Source organism: Felis catus, chromosome B2, assembly GCF_018350175.1.
Source record: "Felis catus isolate Fca126 chromosome B2, F.catus_Fca126_mat1.0, whole genome shotgun sequence".
Taxonomy (NCBI): domain Eukaryota; kingdom Metazoa; phylum Chordata; class Mammalia; order Carnivora; family Felidae; genus Felis; species Felis catus.
In genome coordinates this window covers 13,248,705-13,275,209 of record NC_058372.1, presented here as the reverse complement: position 1 = coordinate 13,275,209, position 26,505 = coordinate 13,248,705, and the positions used below count along the sequence as shown (strand labels likewise).

The following is a 26,505-nucleotide window of genomic DNA, read 5'->3' as shown; positions in this document are numbered from 1 at the left end:
CCTTGGTGTCTGGTATTTTTGCTGCTATTATAAACACAATTTTTAAGAATGTTTATTTTCTAACCAGTTGGTGGCTAGTATTTAAAATTTTTTTTTGATGTTTATTTTATTTTTGAGAGAGAGCAAGTGAGCATGAGCAGGGGAGGCGCAGAGGGAGGGGGAGACACAGCATCAGAAGCAGGCTCTAGGCTCTGAGCTTTCAGCACAGAGCTTGATGCGGGGCTCCAACCCACAAACCACGGGATCATGACCTGAGATGAAGTTGGCACTTAACCGACTAAGCCACCCAGGCACCCCTGGTGGCTAGTATTTAGAAATATGATTATATATTAACTTGGTATCAAGCAAACTTGCTAAACTCTCTATTATAATTTCTCTGGATTCTTTCGCATTTTCTATACCTACAGTTTTGTTATCTACAAATAATGCCTGTCTTCTCCGATAATTCTAAATTTCCTTATTTTACCTGTCTTACTACTCTGGCTAGGACCATTATAATGCTAAATTAGATAAGTGTTATTAGGAATTCTTTTTTTTTTTTTATCTCAAAGAGAATGCTTTCAATGTTTTACTATTAAAAATGTGGTTTTCTGCTTTCTTCCCTCTAAATATTCAAAAGGGGTGTGTTTGTTATGTATTTAAATGGACTAGATATTGTCAGATTGCTTTCCCAAAAGGTTAAAACAATTCACATTTCTTGTAGCATTTTTGTCAGCAACAGGTGTTATAATACTTGAAAATATTTGCCATTATGGTGGGTGTAAAATGATACTTGATTATTACTTTAATTTGCATTTTTCTCAACAGTTAGTGAGATTTATCTTTCTGTATGTTGTTGACCATTTGAATTTTCCTTCTTATGAATGGTCCTTTTGTATCCTTTGCCTAAATATTTTTCTTTCTTTCTTTCAACTTGAAAGAGATTCTTGTATATTAAAATTAATCCCCGTATATTCTCTGGATTGCAACTATTTTTCCAAGCTTATTATTATTGACTTTGTTTTTTTATCTATAAAATAGATTTAAATTTATATATGAAAAAACGTCTGTTTTACTTGTGTCTTTTTTTCAGTCTTATCCACACATCGTCTCTCAAATTTGTGTAATTTTTCCTTAATTCTACATTTAAGTCTTTTAGCCATCTAAAATTTATTTCTATATATTGTATAAGATGAAGGTCCAATTTTATTTTCTTTCAGTCAGATAACTGTATCACCACCATTTATTAACTCACTTTTCCCACTTAAATGAAAATGCTATCTTTAATAATATATTGATTCTCATATGTAATTGGATTGTCTGTGCTATTGCATTTTGATTTGTCTATCATATGCCAATAATATGTTGTCAAAGCAGATGATAGTGTATTCTTTTAACTGTTGAAGCATGTCACCCTGATCCCCTTCACTAACCTTATTTTTCATACTTTTCTTGGTTATTCTTAGATATTTATCCACTGGTATAAACTCTAAAATAATTTATTTAATTCTCTTTTCACCTTCTCCTTCCTTTTGTCATGAAAGAACTCCATTGGAATAATTAGTTTCATTAAATTTATATGTTAGTTTAGCAGGATAGAGATTTTTGTATTAAATTTTTTTTCCATCCAAACTCATGATTGGTGTGTATCCAAACTTTCCATTTATGCGTATCTTAGTTTATATCCTTCATTAAGACATTCTTAATTTCCTATACTCTGCATTTTAAATTATATTTATTCTTAAGCATTTTGTAATTTTTATCATGACTGTGAATGGAATAATTTCTTTTCATATTCATTTTTAGGCTTATTTACAGGATAAAGTTGTTTTGTTTTGTTTTGTTTTGTATACCTATCTTTTATCCAGCCACTTTGCCTGGATCTTGTAAGTCAATTTTTTTTTTTTTTTTTGGTAACAAGGTTTCTTAGGTTTTCTACTTCTACCTCTTCTTTGTCTCATTTTTTATTCTTATTTCAATTGTTATAATTTCCAAGTCAATGTTAAATAAAAATGGCAATGGTGACATAACAGTCTAGTTTCTGACCTTAACAGAAATTGTTACGGTCTTATCATTTGTGATAGTATTGTTTTATTATTTGTTAACTATTGTTTGTTAACTAATCTTTATTATATGTCAGTTATTTCCTTCTAATTCAATCTTACTTTTTTGTGGTCTTATTAATCTTTGTTTCCTTAGTATCTAGCTTTTCACTTAGCACATATTAGGTTTTAGTAAATGATCCATGAATGAGTGAGTGAAAAATTGTTAGCCTTTGCTCCAATGTTCCAACAGAGCTGTTCATGAGTGCTCCCCTTTCAAAAGGAGACTGGCAGATTAATAGTTTTTGTCTCACATTTTGGCTTCTTTTAATCCTGTAGGCAGAGGTGCCAGGCTCCCTGTAGCCATCCTCCATCAGGGAGGGCAATCTAATTTTGATTCTTTATAAAGGCTAAGCAATAAATTTCATCAGAAGACCTTTAACATCTGCTTGTTTCCCTCTAGTTTTCTCATTTAATAAATTATATTAACAGTATTCCTTTTTTTAAAATATGAAATTTATTGTCAAATTGGTTTCCATACAACAACCAGTGCTCATCCCAACAGGTGCCCTCCTCAATGCCCATCACCCACTCTCCCCTCCCTCTCATCCCCCATCAACCCTCAGTTTATTTTCACTTTTTAAGAGTCTCTTATGGTTTGGCTCTCTCCCTCTCTAACTTTTTTTTTCCATTCCCCTCCCCCACACTCTTAAGTTTCTCAGGATCCACATAAGAGTGAAAACATATGGCATCTATATTTCTCTGTATGACTTATTTCACTTAGCATAACACTCTCCAGTTCCATCCATGTTGCTACAAAACACCATATTTCATTCTTTCTCATTGCCAAGTAGTATTCCAATGTGTGTATAAACCACAATTTCTTTATCCATTTGCACTTTATGCAAGTTCTGCTTTATTATTTTCAGTTTTTTAAAAATTAGCTCCACTCTTTTATAATGTATTATCCCTTTGACATTTTGCTGGATTTTGTTCAAGTTTTATTCAGAATTTATAAATTTCTATACATGCATGAGATTGATCTGAAATTTTATTTTTATTTTTTTGATTTTCTGGATTTGGTATTAAAATTATGCTATCTTTATAAACTAAATTGGAGGGAGTTTCATCTTTTTTCCAGTGACTGGAATGTTTTAAATAACATTAGAATAATTTGCTTTTTAGAGGTTAGATAAGGCTCAGCTGTGAAGCCATCTGGTTCTGGTATTTTGTCCAGTGGTAGACTCTAATTACTTTCTAATATCTGTTATGGTAACTGGTTTATTGAAGCTATCTTCTTCTTGAGTTTCCTAATTTTCCTATAAAATTATTTCTTCTAGATTTTAAAATGTTTGCCATGGAGTTGCATGTAGTACTCACTTATAAATGATTTCTTCTTTACCTATAGTTTAGAAGTGTTTATTTCATCATTCCTTTCAAAGAACTAGCTTTTGGATTTCCCTGGACTTTTGTTGTTGTGGTTTATTTTTATTTTCATAAATTCCTGCTTTTTTTATTTATCAAATTCATTCTTTCTAGTTTATTTTAAATTATTTTGTTGTAACTTGGAATGTTTCTTAAGATCCCAATACCCTACTAATTAAAAAAAATTGTTGTGGTTAAATCAGCCCAAATTGATTTTTACTGTTTACAACTCTGGTTGTAGAGTTTCTTAACAGGACAGAAAGAATAGTCCATGAAGAAAGATTCAGAGTGGAAGTGAAAATATTCTATTGGTATAAGAGTGGGACCAGGCCGGGGCACCTGGGTGGCGCAGTCGGTTGAGCGTCCGACTTCAGCCAGGTCACGATCTCGCGGTCCGTGAGTTCAAGCCCCGCGTCGGGCTCTGGGCTGATGGCTCAGAGCCTGGAGCCTGTTTCCGATTCTGTGTCTCCCTCTCTCTCTGCCCCTCCCCCATTCATGCTCTGTCTCTCTCTGTCCCAAAAAATAAATAAACGTTGAAAAAAAAATTAAAAAAAAAAAAAAAAGAGTGGGACCAGGAGATGAAAGTTAAGAAGAAAGTACTCTTCACCTTTTGGGGCAATGTTTTGCTATCCTTCCCTGCTTTTCATTATTGCCTTCTAAGATGAAAAATCAATTATTTAATGTTCAAAATGAAATTTCTCCCTCATAAGAGAAATTAAATGCTAAGGAATAAGGTATTGTCAGGTAGAGTTGAACTTTAGAGGATCCCAAACCATTGTAAAATCTAAGGGTTTTCACCCATTCCTTTACCCCCTTCCAAGAACCAATTTTTGCTCTCTTGGGAGTGATATCACCCCTGTTGAGAATACATCCTTTGCATATAGAACATATGAGAACCTTGCCCCATAGTGGGTTATTTTAGATATACAAAAAGGTAGGTTCTGGAGAAAATGAAGATTCATAGGCACTGACAAGTTTGAGAAATTCTCTTACAGATCCAAAGAAGAAAAGCCACAGTCTGGTGTTTGTTAATATGTGTGGAAGCCACTGAATGTAGATCTGAGTCATATATTTAGGAGAAGGGACAAGAAGGAGGATGGCATGTAAAGAACAAATGCAACTATGCTGGTCTTGGGCATGTTTGCCTTTGGAACATTCCTTGCTTTTTCCCAGCTTTTATCTATACAGCAAGAGCCTGACTCATAGCCTGCACTGCTCAGGCTTTCATATCAGCTGTTCCAGTTGGATTTGTCCACCGGGAGGCAACCGTGGGAGGCTGGAGGATAGGAGGAAGGAAAAAGCCAAGGTGTTTCTTCTCCTCTCTCTGCCATGGCTGTGCATTTCCTGTGGCTCTAATTCCTGCTGAATGTTGTTCCACCATGTTTCCAAACTTCTAGTGGGCTATTCTAGTTTCTGGGCTCTGGTCAAATGACCTCCTTCCTTTATTCCTCCAGCCAACCCAGGGTTAAAGCTTTCCTTCTCTAATCTCTCAGTTGCCTCACTATTCCCTATTGTCTTTCCAACTTTTCACATCTGTGTGACCAATTCCCTGCATTAAATATCTTCTGTTTTTAGATAATCAGACCCTGACTAATAGGCAACTAGTTGGAAAATCCCCAAATTTGGCATGGATGCATAGTGGAAGGCACTTATGAGAAATGAGAGAGAAAAATAATATAATTTTAGAAGTCTATTTCAGACTGCCTAGCCAGAGGGAATGAACAGACTATAGTTTATACTTAGAAATCACAAACAAGCACATCCACAATAATTTGTTTACATCTTGGTACCATATTGTGATGTGTATTATCAGTTTACACATTTATCTTAGTAGGGAATAAGGGTAGGCACAAAGTCTTACTCAAAGCTTTTATACCCAGTCCTTAGCACAGTGCCTAGCACTTACTAGGTGCTCAATAAGTATATATAGAATGAATGGAAGATAATGCAGAAACAAAAGTTTTAAATTATTTTTAAAAGTCAGTCTGTTGCTAAGAGATCCTAACTTGGAATCCACAGACTCCTGTGGGATCTATGGAGAGATTTCAGGGGGCCCACAAACTAGGGTGACAAAAAAATGGCATCTTTATTTTCACTAACCTCTGTGGAAAAATTTAGCATTTCCTTCAGTTATGGGTATAGAAAACAATCCCCAGTAGTTTTTGGAGTACCTGTCACCCATAGAAATCAGTGATAACTTTTGTAACACATTATGGTTGTTGCAGCTGTCTCAAAATATTGTTTACACCCACTATCACTGCAAAATTTAAGTAGTTTTTACCTCTAGATAATGTTTAGAGTATTAATAAAATAATTGTATGATAATTTTTTTATTTTGATAACTAAATTTAAATGTTTTTCTTTTAAATCTCTGTCTCTTCCTTTTATTTTTTTAAATTTAAAAACATTATTCTGAGAAGGGGTCCATAAGTTTCATGAGTCTACCAGACAGGTGGTCTCAAAAAAGGTCAGGAAGCCCTACAAGTTGGTAACCCTGGGCTGTAGTGTTAGAGCTGGATTAAAACCCAACTGTGTCTCTTAAGTTGCATGTACTTGGGGCTAAGTGCAGATTCCTCATTTGTTAAGTGGGGATAATAATAGTAACTAATGGCTAGGGATGTGGCAAAGATTAACATGTCAAGTTTTTAGTCCAAAACCTAGTGTTAGTATTAAGCCATATAGGCATATGAACTGTAAGTCACACAAGATAAAAGGCAGAGTGCTTGACAAACAATTGCTTGTCAAGCTGGGGTCTTAATTTGAAAACTGTGAAAGAAGGAATTGTCAGAAGAATAAGTTGACAAAATAGGCCAGGTCTGCTGGGCCAGTTAAAACAATGGGGTTTAATGTCCCTGATATTTGTCACTACATCTTTTGGGAACACAGTAATGAACCAATTAATTACAACAAAGAGTCTTCTTCATTGTAAGAGGGTATTCTTCAGAGTCCCTTTTAGGAATCTAAAAATAAGGAGGCACTTTAAGCTTGGTGTAATTGTAGTCCAGCCCCAACACCCATTGCTGATCAGTTATCTCCTTATAGGAGTGGGTCTGCCACGTGTCCCCGGTTGGGAGTAATTCACTGGAAATAAACTGGCAGAACAAAACTTGGAGCAACTAAATGATAAAAGGGAAACAACTAAAAAATACAGGAAGCTGAGTAATAAATTAGAAAACTCTCAGACTCTGCCAGGAGGCCATTTCAGGGCCATGTTGTGATGTCCCAATTCATTTTTACCTTTTCCAATGGGTGAGAGCTCTTAGAGGTACAGTGGGTGATGGGAGGTAGGGATATCTTGTGACATTGTCAGAGACAGGACGTTTCTATTTTATCAACCATTCCATTGTGGCCTAGCTTGCTATGATTAAGAACAATTTCTATTAAGTCTTTCCTTACATGCTTATATGCTAGACACTTTACATATCCCTCACAATACTCTCAGATACATGCATTATTACCTCTACACTCCTCCTTAACAGGTGAGAAAATAAAAGCTTAGAGATGGTGATTAGCCCATCTGAAGTCACACAGATTGCAAGAGTGAAGCTAGGATTAAAAAATGTACCATACTGTGTTGATTACTATAGCTTTGTAATATATTTTGAAATCTGATATTGCGATACCTCCAGCTTTGTTCTTCTTTCCCAAGATTGCTTTGGCTATTTGGGATCTTTTGTGGTTCCATACAAATTTTAGGACTACTTTTGTTCTAGTTCTGTGGAAAATGTTGGTATTTTGATAGGGGTTGCATTAAATCTTTAGACTGATTTTGGTAGTATGGACATTTTAACAATATTGCTTCTTCCAATCCATGAGCATGGAATGTATTTCCATTTGTTTGTGTCATGTTCCTTTTCTTTCATCAATGTTTTATAGTTTCCAGAGTACAAGTCTTTCATTTTCTTGGTTACGTTTCTTCCTAGGTATTTTATTCTTTTTGGTGTAATTGTAAATGGGATTGTTTTCTCAATTTAATGTTCTGCTACTTCATTATTAGTACACAGAAATGCAATAGATTTATATACATTGGTTTTGTATCCTGTGGCTTTACGGAATTCATTTATCAGTTCTGCTAGCTTTTTGGTGGGGTCTCTAGGGTTTTCTGTATATAGTATCATATCATCTGCAAATAGTGAAAGTTTTATTTTTTTCCTTACCAATTTGGATGCCTTTTATTTCTTTTTCTTGTATGAATCCTCTGGCTATGACTTCCAGTTGTATGTTGAATAAAAGTGGTGAGAGTGGGTATCCTTGTCTGACTCCTGATCTTAGTGGAAAAGCTCTGTTTTTCACCATTGAGTATGATATTAGCTGTAGATTTTTCAACATGGTCCTTATTATGTTGAGATATGTTCCCTCTAAACCTACGCTGTTGAGTTTTTACCACAAATGAATGTTGTACTTTTCCAAACGATTTTTCTGCATATATTGAGAGATCATATATGGTTTTTATCCTTTCTCTTGTTAATGTGATGTATCCCATTGATTTGTGAATAATGACCTACCTCTGCATCCTTAGAATAAATCCCACTTAATTATAGTGAATGCTTTTTTAATGTATTGTTGTCTGCAGTTTGCTAATATTTTGTTGAGGGTTTCTGAATCTATGTTCATTAGAAATACCGCTCTTTAGTTCTCTTTTTGTGTAGTGTCTTCACCCAGTTTTGGTATCAGGGTAAGATTGGCTTCATAGAATGAATTGGAAAGCTATCCTTCCCCTTCTTTTTTTCTTTGGAATAGTTTTGAGAATAGGTATTAACTCTTCTTTAAACATTTGGTAGAATTCACCTGTGAAGCCATGTGGCCTGGGACTTCTGTTTGTTGGGAGTTTTTTGAATCCTGATTCAATTTCATCGCTGGCAACTGGTCTGTTCAAACTTTCTATTTCTTCCTCATTTTGGGGAGGTTGTATGTTTCTAGGAATCTATACATTTTTTTCTAAGTTGTCAAATTTGCTGGAATACACTTTTTAATAATATTCTCCTGTAATTCTTTGTATTCCTGAGGTATCTGTTTTTATTTCCCTTCTTTCATACCGGATTTTATTTGAATCTTTCTTTTAAATGAGTCTAGCTAAAGGCTTATCAATTTTGTTGATCTTTTCAAAGAACCAGTTCCTGGTTTCACTGATCTGTTCAACTGTTTTTTTTAGTTTCTATTTCACTTATTTCTGCTCTAATCTTTGTATTTCCTTCCTTCAACCAGTTTGGCATTTTGTTTGTTCTTTTTCCAGCTCCTTTAGGTGTCAGGTTAGGTTGGAAGTTTTCTTGCTTATTGAAGTAGGCCTGTATTGCTATAAAATTGCCTCCTAAAACAGCTATTGCTGCATCCCAAAGATTTTGGCCTATTTTCATTTTTCAATTGTCTCCGTGTATTTTTTGATTTCCTCTTTGATTCCTTAGTTACCTCATTCACTGTTCAGTGACATGTTATTTAACCTCCATGTGTTTGTTGTTTCTGGATTTTTTCTTGTGGTTGATTTCTTTTTTTTTAATTTTTTTTTCAACGTTTATTTATTTTTGGGACAGAGAGAGACAGAGCATGAACGGGGAAGGGGCAGAGAGAGAGGGAGACACAGAATCGGAAACAGGCTCCAGGCTCCGAGCCATCAGTCCAGAGCCTGACGCGGGGCTCGAACTCACGGACCGCGAGATCGTGACCTGGCTGCAGTCGGACGCTTAACCGACTGTGCCACCCAAGCACCCCTTGTGGTTGATTTCTAGTTCCATAGTATTGTGGTTGGAAAGGATGTATGATATTTCACATTTTTTGAATTTTTTGAAACTTGTTTTATGGCCTAACATGTGATCTATTCTGGAGAATGTTCCATGTGCACTTGAAAAGCATGGGTATTCTGCTGTTTTAGAATGGAATGCTCTGAATATGTTTTTTAGAGCCATCTAGTCCAATATGTTATTCAAATCCACTGTTTCCTTGTTGATTTCCTGTTTGGAGGATCTATCCATTGGTTAAGTGGGGTGTTAAAGTCCCTTAGTATTATTTTATTACTATTCATTACTTTATGTTTGCTATTAGCTGCTTTATATATTTGGGTGTTCCCATTGGGTACATAAATATTTACAATTCTTATTGGACTGTTCCTTTCATGATTATGTAGTGTCTTTCTTTGTCTCTTTATCTAAGTATTGCTATCCAGTTTTTTTGTTTTTTTTTTTTTGCTTTAATTTGCATGATAAATGTTTTTCCATCCCTTCACTTTAAACCTGTATGTGCCTTTAGGTCTGAAGAGAGTCTCTTGTAGGTAGCATATAAATGGGTCTTGCTTTTTTTTTTTTTAAGTTTATTTCTGAGAGAGAGAGAGAGAGAGAGAGAGAGAGAGAGAGAGAGAGACACGGAGGAGAGAACGAGTGGGGGAGGGGTAGAGTGGGGGGACAGAGGATCCAAAGCAGGCTTCGTGCTGACAGCACAAAGCCCAATGCAGGACTTGAACCCACTAACTGCGAGATCATGACCTAAGACAAAGTCGGATGCTTAACGGACTGAGCCACCCAGGTAACCTAGGTCTTGCTTTTTTATCCATTAAGTCACCCTATGTCTTTGGACTGGAGTATTTGGTCTATTCACATTCAACGTAATTATTGATAGGTATGTACCTATTGCCATTTTGTTACTTGTTTTACACGTGTTTTTGTAGTTCTTCTCTATTCCCTTCTTGCTCCCTTCTCTCATAGTTTTCTGGCTTTCTTTAGTGATATACTTGAATTCTTTTTAATTTTTTGCATATCTATTACCATTTGTTTTGATTTGTGGTTACCATTAGGTTTATGTATAACATCTTATGCATAGAACAGTCTATATTAACTTGATGGTTACTTAAGTTTGAACCCATTCAAAAAGCACTAAATTCTTACTCCTACTCCCCACCCTCCATCACATTTTAGGTATAGAGTGTCATAGTTTGTATCTTTTTATTTTGTGAATCCCTTGACTGATTTACAGATATACCTAATTTTATTGTTTTTGTGCTCCCTACTTTTGTTACGCCTGCTTATGGTCTTTCCTTTCCACTTAAAGAATTTCCTTTAACATGTCTTAAAAGGCTGGTTTAGTGGTGATGAATTCCATAAGGCTTTTCTGGGACACTCTTTGTCTCTCCTATTCTGAATGGTAGCCTTGATGAATAGCCTATTCTTGGTTGCAGAGGGTTTGTTTGTTTGTTTGCTTTTTTCAGCACTTTGAATACATCATCCCATTCCCTTCTGGCCTGTAAAGTTTCTGCTGAAAAATCAGCTGGTAGGTAGCCTTATGGGGTTTCCCTAGTATTAACTTTTCTTTTCTCTTGTTGCTTTTAAAATCTCTCTTTATCGCTACTTTCTGCCATTTTAATTATTGTGTGTCTTAATGTGGACTTCCTTGGGTTGATTTTGTTGGGGGCTCTCTGTGCCTCATGGATCTGGATTTCTGCTTCCTAGATTCAGGAAGTTTTCAGCTATCATTTATTCAAATAAATTTTCTGCCCCCTTTCTCTCTTCTCCTTTTGGGATCCCTCTAATGTAAATGTTGTTATGCTTACTGACATTGTTGAGCTCCCTAAGTCTATTTTCATTTTTTATTATTCTTTTTTTCTCTTCTCCCATTCAACCTGATTGCTATCCACTACTCTGTCCTCTAGGTCACTGATCCATTCTGCTTTCTGCGGTCTACTATTTATTCCCTCTTGTATATTTTTAATTTCAGTTCTTGAATTCTTCACCTCTGATTGGTTCTTTTTCATGTTTTCTGTCTCTTTGTTGAAGGTGTCACTGAGGTCCCTCCACTCTTTTCTCAAATCCAGTGAATATCTTTATGACAATTACTTTATATTCTCTATCAAAAGACTGCCTAACTCTTAAGTGTTTTATATCTGTGTTACTTGACCAGAAGTTAGACTTACCAGTATAGGAATTTAGCTAGAACAAAACAAAACCTGAAAATATTTGTGACTTTTGGACTAATGGACAAAGCTCATCTTCAAGGTCAATCATCTTTACTGAAAGGAGAGGGGCATCCCTTCTTTTTGAAGCTAAGCTTTCAGTGTTTTTCAGGTTTCCTTTTGGCTGGTAAATTTGGCCAGAATAATACATACGTTCTGTCCCTTTCTGCCTCCACGATGAACTAAAGAACAAGGTAGTCTGTTTGAAAGGTGTGGTGATAGAGGATGAAGCTCTGTTGTTGCCTCCTGGGATGCTCCCTTCCATCCCCTGCAGAGCTGGGGGAAGAGCAGTACTAGGGAAAGTCAAGTTAGTATACAGCTGTCATTATGTGAAAGAGAAGAGAAGAGAAGAGAAGAGAAGAGAAGAGAAGAGAAGAGAAGAGAAGAGAGAAGAGAAGAGAGAGAGGGATTAGAGGTCACTCTAATCCATTCTATCCACCTCTGTGACTAAACATTTGTCATAAGCACACATCAATAATCTTTAAAGCTAGGACAGATGGTGGAGATGATCCAGTTAAAGTTCCTCATTTTACCTCTGAGGAAACAGAGACCCCACAAAGCTTCCAACAGTCATGTGGGTGGCTCCTGGCAGAGCCCAGGATCCACCATGCTTCCTACTCCACTTTGATTTGATTCCCATGTATTTTGTCACGTGTCCTTAGAGGGCATTCGAGACTGCCAGGCACTAGTCAAGAGGCCAGAGCTGAAGCAGCTCCATCTCTGCCTCCAAGGGGCTTCTGAGCCGGTGAAAATTATAGACCTGTTTCTTGATCAACTTCTGATGCTTTAGCAATCATGCATTAGGAACTGCCTCCGGGATCGGGATCTGGGAGGAAGCAGCTGTGGGCTGAGAGAGAAGCTGACGGCAACGCAGGCCTCTCAGCAGCCTCAGCCTACCGGTGGACTGCTGGAGCTAGAACGGCCATTTAGAACTGTCTCAGGTTGTGCTGAGACGACCTGGTCTTTATTCTCCCACATCAGCCAGCGCGGCATGTGGGTAGGGGAGTGACCTTAGTCAAGGGGGTTGTCCACAGCCAACGAATCCCTGCCTTCCTTCACGGAAGGGGGTCTGGGCAGCGCACCACTGCCTATGCACCACATTCTATGAAGATGAGCTCTTTCTTGTGTGGCTTTCCTGCCTTGCGAGACATGGAGAATGTTAACCAGTTCCTCTGAATTCTTTTATTAGCAGTCCTAGGGAAGGCTGAGAGAATTTGTAAGGAGGGTTTACAATTGTTCCCAAGGGCGAGGGAGTTATCTACGTTCTCAGTTTAAGAGCAACTCCAAGTTCTATGCAAATTAATCAGGGGAGAAGGACAGGATGCAGGCAGGCTTCACACAACCCTGTCAAAAGAACTTGAGCAAAGGTTGAGATCGACCGATAGGGTAAAATGTATAAAAGGCACAAGTTCTGAGAGATGTGAAGTCCATAAAGTTCCACAGGAATGACCTTGTCCCAATATCCCTAAGATTATGAGAGCCAAGAAGGGCATATGTAGCTTAGGCTTTCGGGGTCCAGCTTCACACACAGAAGTTAATTAAGTGGGAGAATGCAAAGGGCAGCACCTTCTTACAAAGGAAAAGTTTTTAAAAGTAGGGGAGGGAGGTGCTGGGTTCTCTACATTCTCCCTTAGAAAGGAAACTCAGAAAATTTTAGTCTCTGGAGATATTACTGATGAAACATAGCCATTATCTTTGTTTTAAATCAAGTGAGGAGGCCAAGACTTGTCCCAATGACTATCGTCTTCTACGAAACTCATCTCCTTATACTGACATGAAGAAGGAAACAGAATTCTCCTCAGGGTATTACAGCCAAGGAGAGAGTGAGTGTTGGGATTCTCCAAAGAGGCTACTTAAATAACACTCGAGTGAGGCCCACAGAGCCATTAAAGAGGATGGAAGTTTCCCTTCTGGTAAAATAAATATGCTCATCAGATCTGCTTTGCCAAGTATTTATCTGAATCTCCATTTCAAGGCCGAGAAATCAATAATTTACCAGAGGAAAGACAAAGAATTAACTAAACAATTAAGCTAAATTTAAGCCACCTTACAAAAGAAAATACCACAGACTAGCTTGTGCAAGGACAGCCAGGATCTGTTTTAGAACTTGTCAATTTTGTCTTTTGATGATCACTTCTGGCCAACAAATCTACCTAGTACATCAGCTTGGTATCTGTACCTGGTAGAGGAAATTCAAAGAGGATTGAAGAGAAAAACAATAGAGTAAGTCCTGCCAACTAAATGAATTGGCACCTGTCAAAACATAAATTTGCATGAAATGGCAGAAGAACATCTGATATGGGGGGCCTGTCAACAAACATCTCAGTAACAGTGCTTTTCTCAGCAACTTCCATGCTTAGGTTTACACTTGAAATACACATATCTAGCAACTCAGGAGAGAGGAGGGTTGACTTAGCACTGCCACTGGTGTTTCTCACATGTGAGCTCCAGTTCATGACACACTAGTGGTGCTGCCTTCGTGCCATCCCAGACAGACAGAGATGCCTGTTTGTCATCCCAAACAGAAAAGAGAAGCATACCTCCTGCTTTGCAGCCCACCCAGAATTACGGGTTTGCATCAAAAGCAAAGAAAGGCCAAGCCACTGATCTCATTTAGAGGCACAACAGAGTCTCAAAGCTTTTGAGAATGGAAAGTGCGCTACGGCGTGGGAGAGAATTTCGTACGGAACATTATTGTGATGTCTCCATTCCCAAATCCATATGAACTCTTCTGGGGAGGGAAAAAAAAAAGAGAGAACATGATCTAGCCAGACCTCCAGGGAACTTGGTGATATCGGTGCCACCCTAGGTTTTAGACTTTACTTAGCCAAACGGACAGAAAGATGCTAAGGCATGGAGACCTGGCCCAGGGCTGAAATAGGGTCCACCTTATGCCGCATATGGCACAAACTGGATCAAACGAAAGAAGATTTATGGAGCCCACACATCTTCCCTGTCAAGAGAAGAAGGCAGTGTTATGGGAAGTGCAGTGAATCCTGGAAATCTCACTGAGTGAGGTTTGCAGATTTGTGGGTATGAGGGTTAGAGGCATGTGCAGCTTCGGGAAATTATCACACAGTCCTCTGCTTCCTGTTCCCATTTTCCACATAACGCCCTTTATAAATGGAGTACCATGAGATGGTTTTATCTCAGTTCTAGATCCTCTGTGATGGACCCTCCAGATTTCCCTTTGAGAAACTTACTAAGCTAATCACATCGCAATGCTCAAGAGACTCTTCTGCTCCTATCTTTGTATTTCTTTCCTCCATTTTCCTCCATTCACTTTGGTTCACTTAGTGAACCTATCCTAAATAATCCCCCGCCCTCAGCTTAGGGGTTTGATAATGCAGTAGAATAACTGTAGAGCCACTTGGATCATCGCGGAGAGAATAAAGGTAGCTAAGTCTGTAACTAACACACTCACATACACACACGCAGGCACACGCTGGTTCCCTGCCGCATCCACACAGCAGTTTTTATCTGTTGGGTCTGCCGTTATTGTCAACCCTCCGTTCTTCCCACTGAATGCACGTGGTGAAACCTCCCTCCCATGTTTGCAGGGGAGGCTCCCGGACGCTAAGATCGCTGTGTCACTTCTGGCTTCTCTGCCGCATGCTCTCCCGAACGTGCCGGCTTCTTTCTCCACAGAATAAACACATGGGCAGTTAAAGGTCTAGTAAGGGCTTTATAAGCAGGGGGAGATTGCCTTCAAGACTAATCGCCTTGTAGAGAGCCATTTTCGGGACAGTTAACACTACCGCCATTTGCTGCTAAATAAGCTCAAAGAACCTGACTGGGACTGAAACAGGCTGGCTGGCTGAACTCGGTATTTCTCGAGAGCCAGGCTTTTCGGTCTAACACTGGTATTTCGTGCTTCAGTTGTAATGAAATACAGTGGTGCATAGTAACGCTGAGCCCACCAAAACAGGGCGTCCAGACACATACCCAGTGAGCTACTGCCTCTAATAGGTATGCCATCTCCTTGTTCCAGCTGTCTGCACCCACTGAAGAGTTTTAAAAAGCACAGCCTCAAGACTTTTCTATCTACACTTACCAAGTGGCAGATAAGTGCCATTAAATATTAACTATTTTAGTTGTTAGCAGTGGAAATATTCTTAAACCTGTGGAATATCACTAGAAAAGCAGATAGGGGGGCGCCTGTGACTCAGTAGGTTGAACGTCTTGACCTTGGCTCAGGTCAAGATCTCGTGGTCTATGACTTTGAGCCCCGCATCAGGTTCTGTGCTGACAGCTCAGAGCCTGGAGCCTGTTTCAGTTTCTGTGTCTCCCTCTCTCTCTGCCCCTTCCCTGCTCACGCGCGTAAGCACGCTCTCTTTCTCAAAAATAAATAAACATTTTTTAAAAAAAGCAGTTTGATGGCACAAAAACAGACACATAGACCAATGGAATAGAATAGAAACCCCAGAACTAGACCCACAAACATATGGCCAACTCATCTTTGACAAAGCAGGAAAGAACATCCAATGGAAAAAAGACAGCCTCTTTAACAAATGGTGCTGGGAGAACCGGACAGCAACATGCAGAAGGTTGAAACTAGACCACTTTCTCACACCATTCACAAAAATAAACTCAAAATGGATAAAGGACCTAAATGTGAGACAGGAAACCATCAAAACCTTAGAGGAGAAAGCAGGAAAAGACCTCTCTGACCTCAGCTGTAGCAATCTCTTACTTGACACATCCCCAAAGGCAAGGGAATTAAAAGCAAAAGTGAATTACTGGGACCTTATGAAGATAAAAAGCTTCTGCACAGCAAAGGAAACAACCAACAAAACTAAAAGGCAACCAACGGAATGGGAAAAGATATTCGCAAATGACATATCGGACAAAGGGCTAGTATCCAAAATCTATAAAGAGCTCACCAAACTCCACACCCGAAAAACAAATAACCCAGTGAAGAAATGGGCAGAAAACATGAATAGACACTTCTCTAAAGAAGACATCCGGATGGCCAACAGGCACATGAAAAGATGTTCAGCGTCGCTCCTTATCAGGGAAATACAAATCAAAACCACACTCAGGTATCACCTCACGCCAGTCAGAGTGGCCAAAATGAACAAATCAGGAGACTATAGATGCTGGAGAGGATGTGGAGAAACGGGAACCCTCTTGCACTGTTGGTGGGAATGCAAATTGGTGCAGCCGCTCTGGAAAGCAGTGTGGAGGTTCCTCAGAAAATTAAAAATAGACCTACCCTATGACCCAGCAATAGCACTGCTAGGAATTTATCCAAGGGATACAGGAGTACTGATGCATAGGGCCACTTGTACCCCAATGTTCACAGCAGCACTCTCAACAATAGCCAAATTATGGAAAGAGCCTAAATGTCCATCAACTGATGAATGGATAAAGAAATTGTGGTTTATATACACAATGGAATATTACGTGGCAATGAGAAAAAAATGAAATATGGCCTTTTGTAGCAACGTGGATGGAACTGGAGAGTGTGATGCTAAGTGAAATAAGCCATACAGAGAAAGACAGATACCATATGGTTTCACTCTTATGTGGACCCTGAGAAACTTAACAGGAACCCATGGGGGAGGGGAAGGAAAAAAAAAACAACAGGTTAGAGTGGGAGAGAGCCAAAGCATAAGAGACTCTTAAAAACTGAGAACAAACTGAGGGTTGATGGGGGGTGGGAGGGAGGAGAGGGTGGGTGATGGGTATTGAGGAGGACACCTTTTAGGATGAGCACTGGGTGTTGTATGGAAACCAATTTGTCAATAAATTTCATATATAAAAAAAAAAAGCAGTTTGAGCTGTTCTGGTCAAAATTGAGGAAGAGCTGGCCTCCCCCGACCTCCAGAGAACCTTCAGGAAAGTTCTATGGAACTCTTCAGTGGAAGCAGCTTGATAACCTTGATCTTGTTTAGAATCTCGACCCAGTTTTCCAGCCAGGGCTCTCTCTGGCTCACGGAGGTGTTTTTCGTTTGGCTCTTCAATGTTTTAAACATTGCTGTACTCATTTCCAACACCAGAGTCAATAAATTTGTGTATAAAGTCACGGATGTCAGGCTCCTCTTAAAAACTCAGAAGGTGAGGACAGACGGTGCCTGCAATCTCTCAAGGCCATAGTGAACTGAGGTGGTTGTGACTCGCTACTGCCTTTCCCCAGGTCTGGACACTCCTGTAGGTGGCTGCCTGCCCCCACTGGGCTTGTGGCCCCCGAAGCACTGATTGGGCCTAGCTCATTTTATGGTTGAGGCAACAGTAATGTCCTGGCTGGGTCACGGCGGTGGCAGGATGGGAACCTGGATTTCCTAAGTGCGGGCTCAGCGTTGTTTTCTCTAGCCCACACTGGCATTTTTCAAACCGGGGTTCTGAGGAAGTGATCTTCAGAATCCACAAGAATGCTTTTCCTCAAGAACGTGTCTCTACTGTTTGGACATTTGAGAAATCCCCCATGGAACTGAGCTACCAGTGGCATGTGAGCCATAGATGTTTTCAGTTGTTTCTGTTCTGTTGTCAGTCTTAGGAAAGCGGGACTATCATGGCAGATCCCATTAGGGTGTAATTTGGGATATGCTGTTAGCCAGGTATGTCCCCTAAAATGTGACAGGTAGACACAGACAAAACCTATTAGGCAGGGAGTGGTTCTGATTCCTCCAAGTCCGCCTCACCATGGGACCTACAATTAGAGGTACAGAAGCAAAGGGTAACAGGAGAGCCTAAGGTGATGGCACCAGTGATGCCGGGGAAAGAGTACCTTTATCCTCAATTTCTAATATTGACTTTAACCCATTAATTACACCGGGAAGTCTCTCAGCATAGCAGGCATGGCTGCCAGATGGCTTGGGTTCAAATTCCAAGGCCACCATTTACTATGATGCTTTGGCAAGAGATTTAAGCTCTCTGTGCCTCAGTATAATCATCTGTAAAATGGGCATAACAGTATTTAGCGTGTGAGATCACTGTGAAAATTAAACGAGATAAGCACCTAAAACTCAATGCCTAGCACATGATGAATACTGAGAAATGTTTGCCATTATTAGCACAGCAGGTTTATAGTTTACAAACCACTCTCATTTCCTTCTAGTTCTTCCGTATAACAAGGCTGTGAGAGAAGCCAGAAGAACCATACCCATTTTGATACATAGGAAATCCGAGGAGGTTACGTAAGTCATCCAGAGTCATGTGGGGAGTAAGGGAGAAAGCTAGTGCTTGGGTCCAGGTTTTCTGCCTCAAGATCCTATGTTCCTTCAACCACCCACAATGCCTTGGGAACCTCTATGCAGTAGGAATGCTTTTCAAGGACTCTTCTCAAAGGTAGAGGTCGGTGAGACAAGGAGATTGAAAGACTCCAGAAGAATCTGCTTTTTGCTCCTTTTCCTGCCTCTATTCTTGCTGGGCTCTGCACCCCCACTTTCCACATGGCTCAGAGTGCAGAGACAGTACGTCCTTCTTGTAAGGGACGAGAAGTTGATGATTTCCTTGGAGTCTTCCAGCACAAGAGAGAGAACACTGAAGGAAGGACTGGGAAGAATGATGGGATGAGGCCATCGTGCGCATATTCCAGACCACCGGTGCTAGACAGCTGGATGCCAAGACCCCTGGCTCTAAGGAATAAGTGACTTATGGAGGACACCTGGACCTCCGTCCTTGTTCTAACTGATTCCTGGATGCCCAAGAGGATGCACAGGCCAGACCACAATCCTCAATAAAAACCCGAGACCCCAAGCAAAGATGAGACTGTCTCTTCTTTCTATTCTGTCTCCCAGACACTGTCTGTATCTGTGATATCTCTATAGCTTTGATAAGCTCTGCTCTCACTTCCTACTGGTTTGTGATTGATTTCTATCCTGCGTGTAGCCAAGGACCTTCTTGGCTGGTCCTGCGAGACCCCCTCAGGGTCCTTAGACTCGACCTGCCTGCATCATCGACATATGTCAACACATATGGTGGGATCAGATCACTTAAAAGTTAGGCCTTCCAAGGGAACTAGCAGAAGCAGTTGGAAAAACAGAGAGGATTTATACAGAGAAATGAAAAACAGCAGCACACTGAGGAAAGTCCTTGTTGGGAATTAAAAATACGCTGAAGGGGATGGTGCTCCCATGATGGGCAGTTCTCAGGTGACAACAGCAGCTTCCACGTGGTACTAACAGGCCCTCTCAGGGCACTCTGATCAATTTCTGAGCTTGGCCAGCTGCTCCCATCCAGGGTAGAGATGGTGCAGTACAGGGGCTGGGCAGGGGACTGGAGCAGGAGGGGAAGAGGCCCCTGACACCGAGCTAGAGACTCTGCACATTGCTAGTGAAAGAGTTTAACTAAGGCAGCAGCCAACATTTCCCAGGCAAGGAGACTTGTCAGATTATGGGCTTTCCATTGGTGAAAGCCTCAGGATGCTTTTTATGGTGTTTCTTTAATTACTGCTTTGGATTCTAGAAATTTTATGTTGGAGCTAGGCATGCAGCAAGCTCACTGGAAAAAAATCTTGAGTAGTCTGTTTTAGATTCTAGGTTGGTCCTAGAGGCAGTTATAGGAAATTGGCACTGGCCTGGTTGGCATATTTTCAGTTTTATTACCACCTGAAATAGGCCCACAGTTTTATTTCTATTAAGGGCAATATGGGGAAAAGGCCAGTCTCTTTATGTTGCTTTTGGTACTGAGGGCTTTTGCTTCTCCCTTTGCGTATTCAGGCCCCTCCATGCTTATTGTCCACGTGCCCCACCCACTCACCCCTATTTTACCCACATACTAGGTCTGGGTGAGGTGGGTCAGGCCCAGGTAACAGCTGCAGTAAACAGTTTCCTGAAATAACTCGAAATAGTTTCAGACATAGTTTGATGAGTTTCCTTTCCATGCACCTGTTTTCTGTCCTCTGATAGAGAAATTGTCCCTTTAGTAGAACATGGTCAAGAATGTTGGAGAAATAATTTTTGCATCTCCTTACCTTGAAGACATCCTGCCGTCATCACCCTTCCCAGGTGCAGTACACTAAGCCCCACTCTCCATGTTTATGTTCTTTTCCTGTAGGATTGCCAGATAAAATACAGGAAGCCTAGGTAAATTTGAACTTCCAAGAAATAAGAATAATTTTTAAACATAAGTATGTCCCAGCTATTGCATGGGACACAGTCATACTAAAACAAACAAACAAACAAACAAACCATATTCACTGCATATCTGAAATTCAAATTTAACTATGTACCCTGCATTAAGTTTTGCTAAATTTAACAACCCTATTTCCCTGGGAAAGAGCCTACTGGAGAGAAAAGAGAGGAATACTGGCAGTTAAAGTTTTTTTTTTAAAATTGGACAATATAATAGATATATTAAAGACAATTTTTCAAGGAAAGAGAAAACAGTGCATTAAACTGACCATTTCGAATACACGCAGCCTTCATCTTTAGATCTGCTCTTCAAGTTCTTGCCCTTGCAATTTTTCTTGTTATGTAAACGTATGTGAAATTGGAATAAAGTTTGTTGTTTAGTGAATAGCATTGTACTAATGTTAATCTCCTGGTTTTGATGGAGAATTTTATGCTACAGTCTCATAATCTGTTCACATTAAAGAAAGTTCTGGATCAATGGCAGCATGTGAACTTTCTATACTATTTTTGAAAGATTTTTTAAAATGTGTATTTATTTTGAGAGGGGGGGAGGGGGGGAGAGGGAGAGAGAGGGAGAGAGAGGGAGAGAGAGGGAGAGAGAGGGAGAGAGAGGGAGAGAGAGGGAGAGAGAGAATCTCAAGCAGGCTCTACACTGTCAGCAAAGAGCCCAACATGGGGCTGGAACTCATGAACTGTGAGATCGTGACCCGAGCGGGGAACAAGAGTCAGTCGCTCAACTGACTGAGCCACCCAGGTGCTCCTATTTTTGAAAGACTTTTAAGTCTCAAGTTATTTCAAAGTAAAAAACTAAAACAAAACAACAACAACAAAATAAAAGCAAAGTCACAGCCCTCCCTACCTCTAAGGGACCATTTCATAGTTGTGACCAGTTCACTGCCGCTTTCCACCACGATGCTCCATGAGACATTGATTCTCAACCTTAGCAGCCCGGGGAAACTAGAGAGTGGCTAACACATCAGAGTGCTCAGAAAATGTTTTTGTGTATATTTGTTTGTTGTACTAGTTTACTCCTTAGATGCCATGTCCTATTTTAAGTTACATTATTTGGTTAATGAATGATTCTTTGGTGACAGGATGGTAGACGACCCCACCCCCCCCTTTTTTTTTTTTTTACCTATCTCAGGGTGGGACACAAGAACACTGCGAGCTCTGATTTCATTTTCCTAATCAGATCCAACTCCATTATTAGTTTTACACCCGTAAGCAATGCCAGTTAGCGTTTATTAATGCCCACTCAGAATCATATTCAAAAATAGGAAATGTGCATCTGCTTCTGTTGATGCATTCTTTACACACTGTCTTACAAAGTGTGTGTATACACACACACACACACACACACACGCATATATAAAAGCCACTCATCTGAGAAAGCGCATACTGTACTTACATGTGCTGACCTAGTCAGCATGAATGGAGCCAAAAGTTCCCACCAAGACTCAAATCAATGTCACAGGCAGAAATGATACTGGTGTTCACATTCTTCCAACATCCTGAAGAATCTCTCTCTTGATCCTGATCTCTGAATAGCAACTTCTCCAGCTCTTATTTCTTATGGAAATGATATGGTAGACATTGCTTCTAAGAAACAAAATTGTATTTTCACCTTTACCAAGGAAAATGATCTTGATTTATTAAAATTACCTTGTACAGTCAAAAAACCCCCCAATACCATGACAATGATACTTCGTACTGACAAATTCATTTTTAAAGGATTAGCTCTATTTTACCCTCCTTAACTTCTACAATCTTCTTATTTAAAGCTATGATAATAATAGCTGTAGTAGCAGCCGCAAAGATTTATTGAGTACTTACTACATGTCAGACATGATTTCAAGTCCTTTACATGCATTAACTTATTTAATTCTCCCCAAAGCCCTATTATAATGATAATGGCTCCTGGCTCCGCAGCATTTACTACGTGCCAGAAACTGTTTAAGTACTGTGTATGTATTAATTCACTTAAGCCTCACGGCAGAGCAGTGATGGAGGTGCAACTGTGAATCCCTTTATGGGCAGGAGAAGAAGAGTGAGCTTGAGAGATGTCAGTAGCTTGCTCGAAACTACAGAGCTTAGCACTGGGCAACATCAAGGTACCGGGAAATAGCAAATGTCATTCCTTGGTTGTCACAGGTCTTCCTTGATCTGGGGGTTGTCTACCAAAAGAACACTTTGGTGTCCTTGTGTTAAAATCTCCAATAACAGATACACCAACCATTAAAAGAGACTTCCGCTCACCATCACAGAATTGCTAAAACGATACACGGAATTGCTAAAACGATACTCTCCTCAATAAGCTCGATCTGCTTCTTTTGTCACTCTCAGCATTTTGTTGGATAGTCTCTTATTTGTCTCTGGATGTGTGTGTGTATGTGGGTAAGAGTATGTGCGGGAGAGAGAGGGAGAGGGAGGGAACGAATTACATGAATCTGCTGTAGCCGACACAGGAGTTCGTCAGCACACCAAGAATGGCAGAGGGAAAAGAATGTGGGTCTTTGAGGACACAGTTGAGCAGCTGAACTAAGCAATCCTAGAAGCACCATACCTCTTTTATATTAGCAGTAGTCTTACTGTGCAAGCAATTTTCAGTTTGGGTTTCCATAAAGTGGAAAATACCTGAACAGATACAGATATATTACCTACATGCATATTTCCCCTCATATTTCTGTGTCTACTTCAACTTTCTTGTCTTGGTGTACTTTTCAGAGAAATACAGACCACACACACACACACACACACACACACACACACACACACACACCTCCCAGGAGGTATCACTCTGAATCAGTACAGTATCAAACAATCCCTAAATCTCAGTGGCTTAAAACATCAAACATTTATTTCTTGCTCATGCCTCTCGCCTGTGTCCGTTGTGAGTGGGCTCCTTGTCATAATCCCTCGGAGACCAAAGCAGATGGAGAACACTAACTAAAACATGCACATCACTGTGGGAGGAGGAAGAGAAGTCTACAGGATATCATTGTAGCAGTCAAACACTCTGGCCCAGAAGTGACACGCATCATTTCTGCTTACAACTTACTGGCTACAACTAGTTACACAACCCCAATCAACCAGTTTAAGTTCCTTATGTTTCCAGAAGGGCTGGGAAATGCAATGAGACCATGTGCCTGGAAGGAGGAGAAGTGGAATAGCACTAAATACTACCAATGCTTACAAGGTGCTGTAGCTCCTAAACACGTTATTCACCTGAGGAGGGGAAATGGGCCATAGAACACCAAGTGTGGGAAAGGGAGTTTTCTTTTTCTTTTACTGTATGCCTTTTTTTTTTAGTTTTTTTTTTTTTTAACATTTTATTTATTTTTGAGACAGGGAGAGACAGAGCATGAACAGGGGAGGGTCAGAGAGAGGGAGACACAGAATCTGAAACAGGCTCCAGGCTCTGAGCTGTCAGCACACAGCCCGACGCGGGGCTCGAACTCACGGACCGTGAGATCATGACCTGAGCCGAAGTCGGCTGCTTAACCGACTGAGCCACCCAGGTGCCCCTTTACTGTATGCCTTTTTTAGCATTTGGGTTTTTTTTAAACTTTCAAAGACTGAAGTATAACACATGGTGATAAGCACATAAATCATATACAGCTCAATCAATTTTAAGTGAACTCATCTGTATAATTATCACCCAGATCAAGAAGTAACATTGTCTGCATCCCAAAAGCTCACCTTGTGATCCCTCTAGTTTCTACTTCTATCCTTCCAACCAGTTATCCTAAATTTTTTTTTTTTTAATTTTTTTTTTCAACGTTTATTTATTTTTGGGACAGAGAGAGACAGAGCATGAACGGGGGAGGGGCAGAGAGAGAGGGAGACACAGAATCGGAAACAGGCTCCAGGCTCTGAGCCATCAGCCCAGAGCCCGACGCGGGGCTCGAACTCACGGACCGCGAGATCGTGACCTGGCTGAAGTCGGACGCTTAACCGACTGCGCCACCCAGGCGCCCCCCAGTTATCCTAAATTTTTAATGTTTATTTATTTATTTATTTTGAGAGAGAGAGAGAGAGAGAGAGAGAGAGAGAGAGAATGAATGAATGAATCCCAAGCAGGCTCCATGCTCAGCATGGAGGCCGATGTGGGGCTCGATCTCATGACTGTGAGATCATGACCTGAGCCGAAATCAAGAGTTGGATGCTTAACCAACTGAACCACCCAGTCACCCCTATCCTAAATTTTTCCGTACCGCTAAATCCCTTTCTCTTATTTCACTCCTTTTACCCATTCTCCACCCCACCCTCCCTAACCTGCCTCTTTCTGCTAATCCTCACTTTATTCTCTGTATTTAAGAGTCTGGGTTTCTTTTTGTTTGTTTGTTTTCAGAGTCCCTATATAAGTGAGATCATATGGCATTTGTCTTTCTCTGTCAGACTTATTTCACTTAGCATAAAAAGTATTGATTCTTAATCCCATAGATTAAAAAGAAATATATTTACAGATTTATCATGAGGGAAGTAAAAGATAACACCCCCCCACCCCCCACCTGGGGGTTTCTCTAAATCCAGGGTGGCAGGGGTGGGGGGACATATAGGCTGTCATTTTGGATAACAGAAAGTTATAGGAGGTAAAGAGTGGGCAGAGGCATAGATGGACCCAAGGAGAACTGGGTTCTGAGACTTGGAGGATGGAAGGTTCTGTGAGTGGAGGAGACAGTACCTGCCCCACGCGCGCCTCAAGGTGTCATGACCTCGGATGATGTGGTATATGGCTGTCTGGAACTTATCACTGGACTTCTTGGCTTTGGAGCCTTGTGACCCAGGCTGAAGCAGCCTGGACTGTTGAGAGGCTTCTTGGTGGCAGCTACGCTTGACAGATGACGGAGGATCAGGCTCAGCCCTGGGAAACAAGAGGAAGGGAAGTGAGAGCAAACACCCTGAACTAAGGGCCGGGTCCCACTCCATTGCTATAAGCTCCGGGATTCGCGATCTATACAATGGGGAGGCAGGAGTGGTAACGGTGGTGGTGGTCAGCGTCCCCCAAACGGCTTTGGGATGTCCTCCCAGCCAGGGAGGGGAGGGCAAAAAGCTGGATCTCATTTCGTTCAAAACACAAAAACCAAATCATGAACGTTGCCCCTCTGCCAGGTGGGCTGTGAAGGTGCACTTGTCTTCCTAACACTGTTCCGCCTTCCTTTACGTTGCTGACGGCCAGGTCTGTCTAAGCAGCAGCACAGAGGGTTGGCATTGCTTTCTTTGAAGCCCCAGTGCCTATTCCAGGCCCTAACGAGTACCACTGCCCTGAAGGAAACTGGCCAGAGGGCACACAATGAGTGCATCGCTTGGAGTTTAACGATCAAGTACATACACCCATGTATATACACGTATCTACGATCGAAAAATACATACGAATTGTTAGGAACGGACTCGCACAATTAGGGGAGCTGGTTAGGCACTGTCCACACGGCTGTCCTGACCAACGTTGGCGCCCGAAATCGCTAAGACAGGAAGGGAAGCTAACGAAAGCGGGCTAGAACCCCGCAAGCAGGAGCCGGAACACCACGTGGGCACACTGAAACCCATGCCCTTTTCCTTCCCCTCGACCTTAGTGATTGATGAAGGGACCCTGCAGAAGCTGAGGCCCTGTGTCATACTGTTGCACAAGTATACACCCGCCCCAGGGCGCAGAGAAACTGGAGGAAGCAGGTCCAGGGCGAAGACAGGGCCCCGCAGCAGCCTCACCGGAGCACGAGTCGGTCGCTCAACAGAATGTGCTTTGCCGCCGCTTTTCCTCCTTCCAACTCTCGCGAGAGAACGTCCCTTGGAGCCGGTCCTAACCTGAAACATAGGAGGAAAGGAATCCTGGGAAATGTAGTCCAGCCTGGCCAAGTAGGGAGCTTACAAAAACACCCCTGTGAGCACTGAATGAGCCTTGTTAAGGCAACAGACTGTGGCCCATATTTCAGGAAGTGAGTTTGGTCTTTACACCAATACCATGTTCCCTGTTCCCTCCTCCCCCAGCTGCTTTCTGCTCCTCCTGGAAGATCCCCGATTACCTTAGTCCGTGACCCCTGAGAAGCAGTTC

At 40.9% G+C, this 26,505-nt stretch overlaps 1 long non-coding RNA gene across 6 annotated transcripts in view; it reads right to left on the bottom strand.

The window, feature by feature from the left end:
* LOC109499552 overlaps positions 1 to 26,223 on the bottom strand; it is a 90,685-nt gene extending 64,462 nt beyond the window's left edge. For 4 of the 6 annotated variants that reach the window (XR_006597530.1, XR_006597532.1, XR_006597527.1 and 1 more), the window contains exons 1-4: positions 25,830 to 26,015; positions 25,141 to 25,320; positions 21,865 to 22,055; positions 20,297 to 20,373 (exon numbers count right to left, since the gene is read on the bottom strand). This is a non-coding gene — a long non-coding RNA (uncharacterized LOC109499552). The other 2 variants (XR_006597528.1, XR_006597529.1) reach the window with 2 other exon arrangements.
* Positions 26,224 to 26,505: the final 282 nt, after the last annotated feature.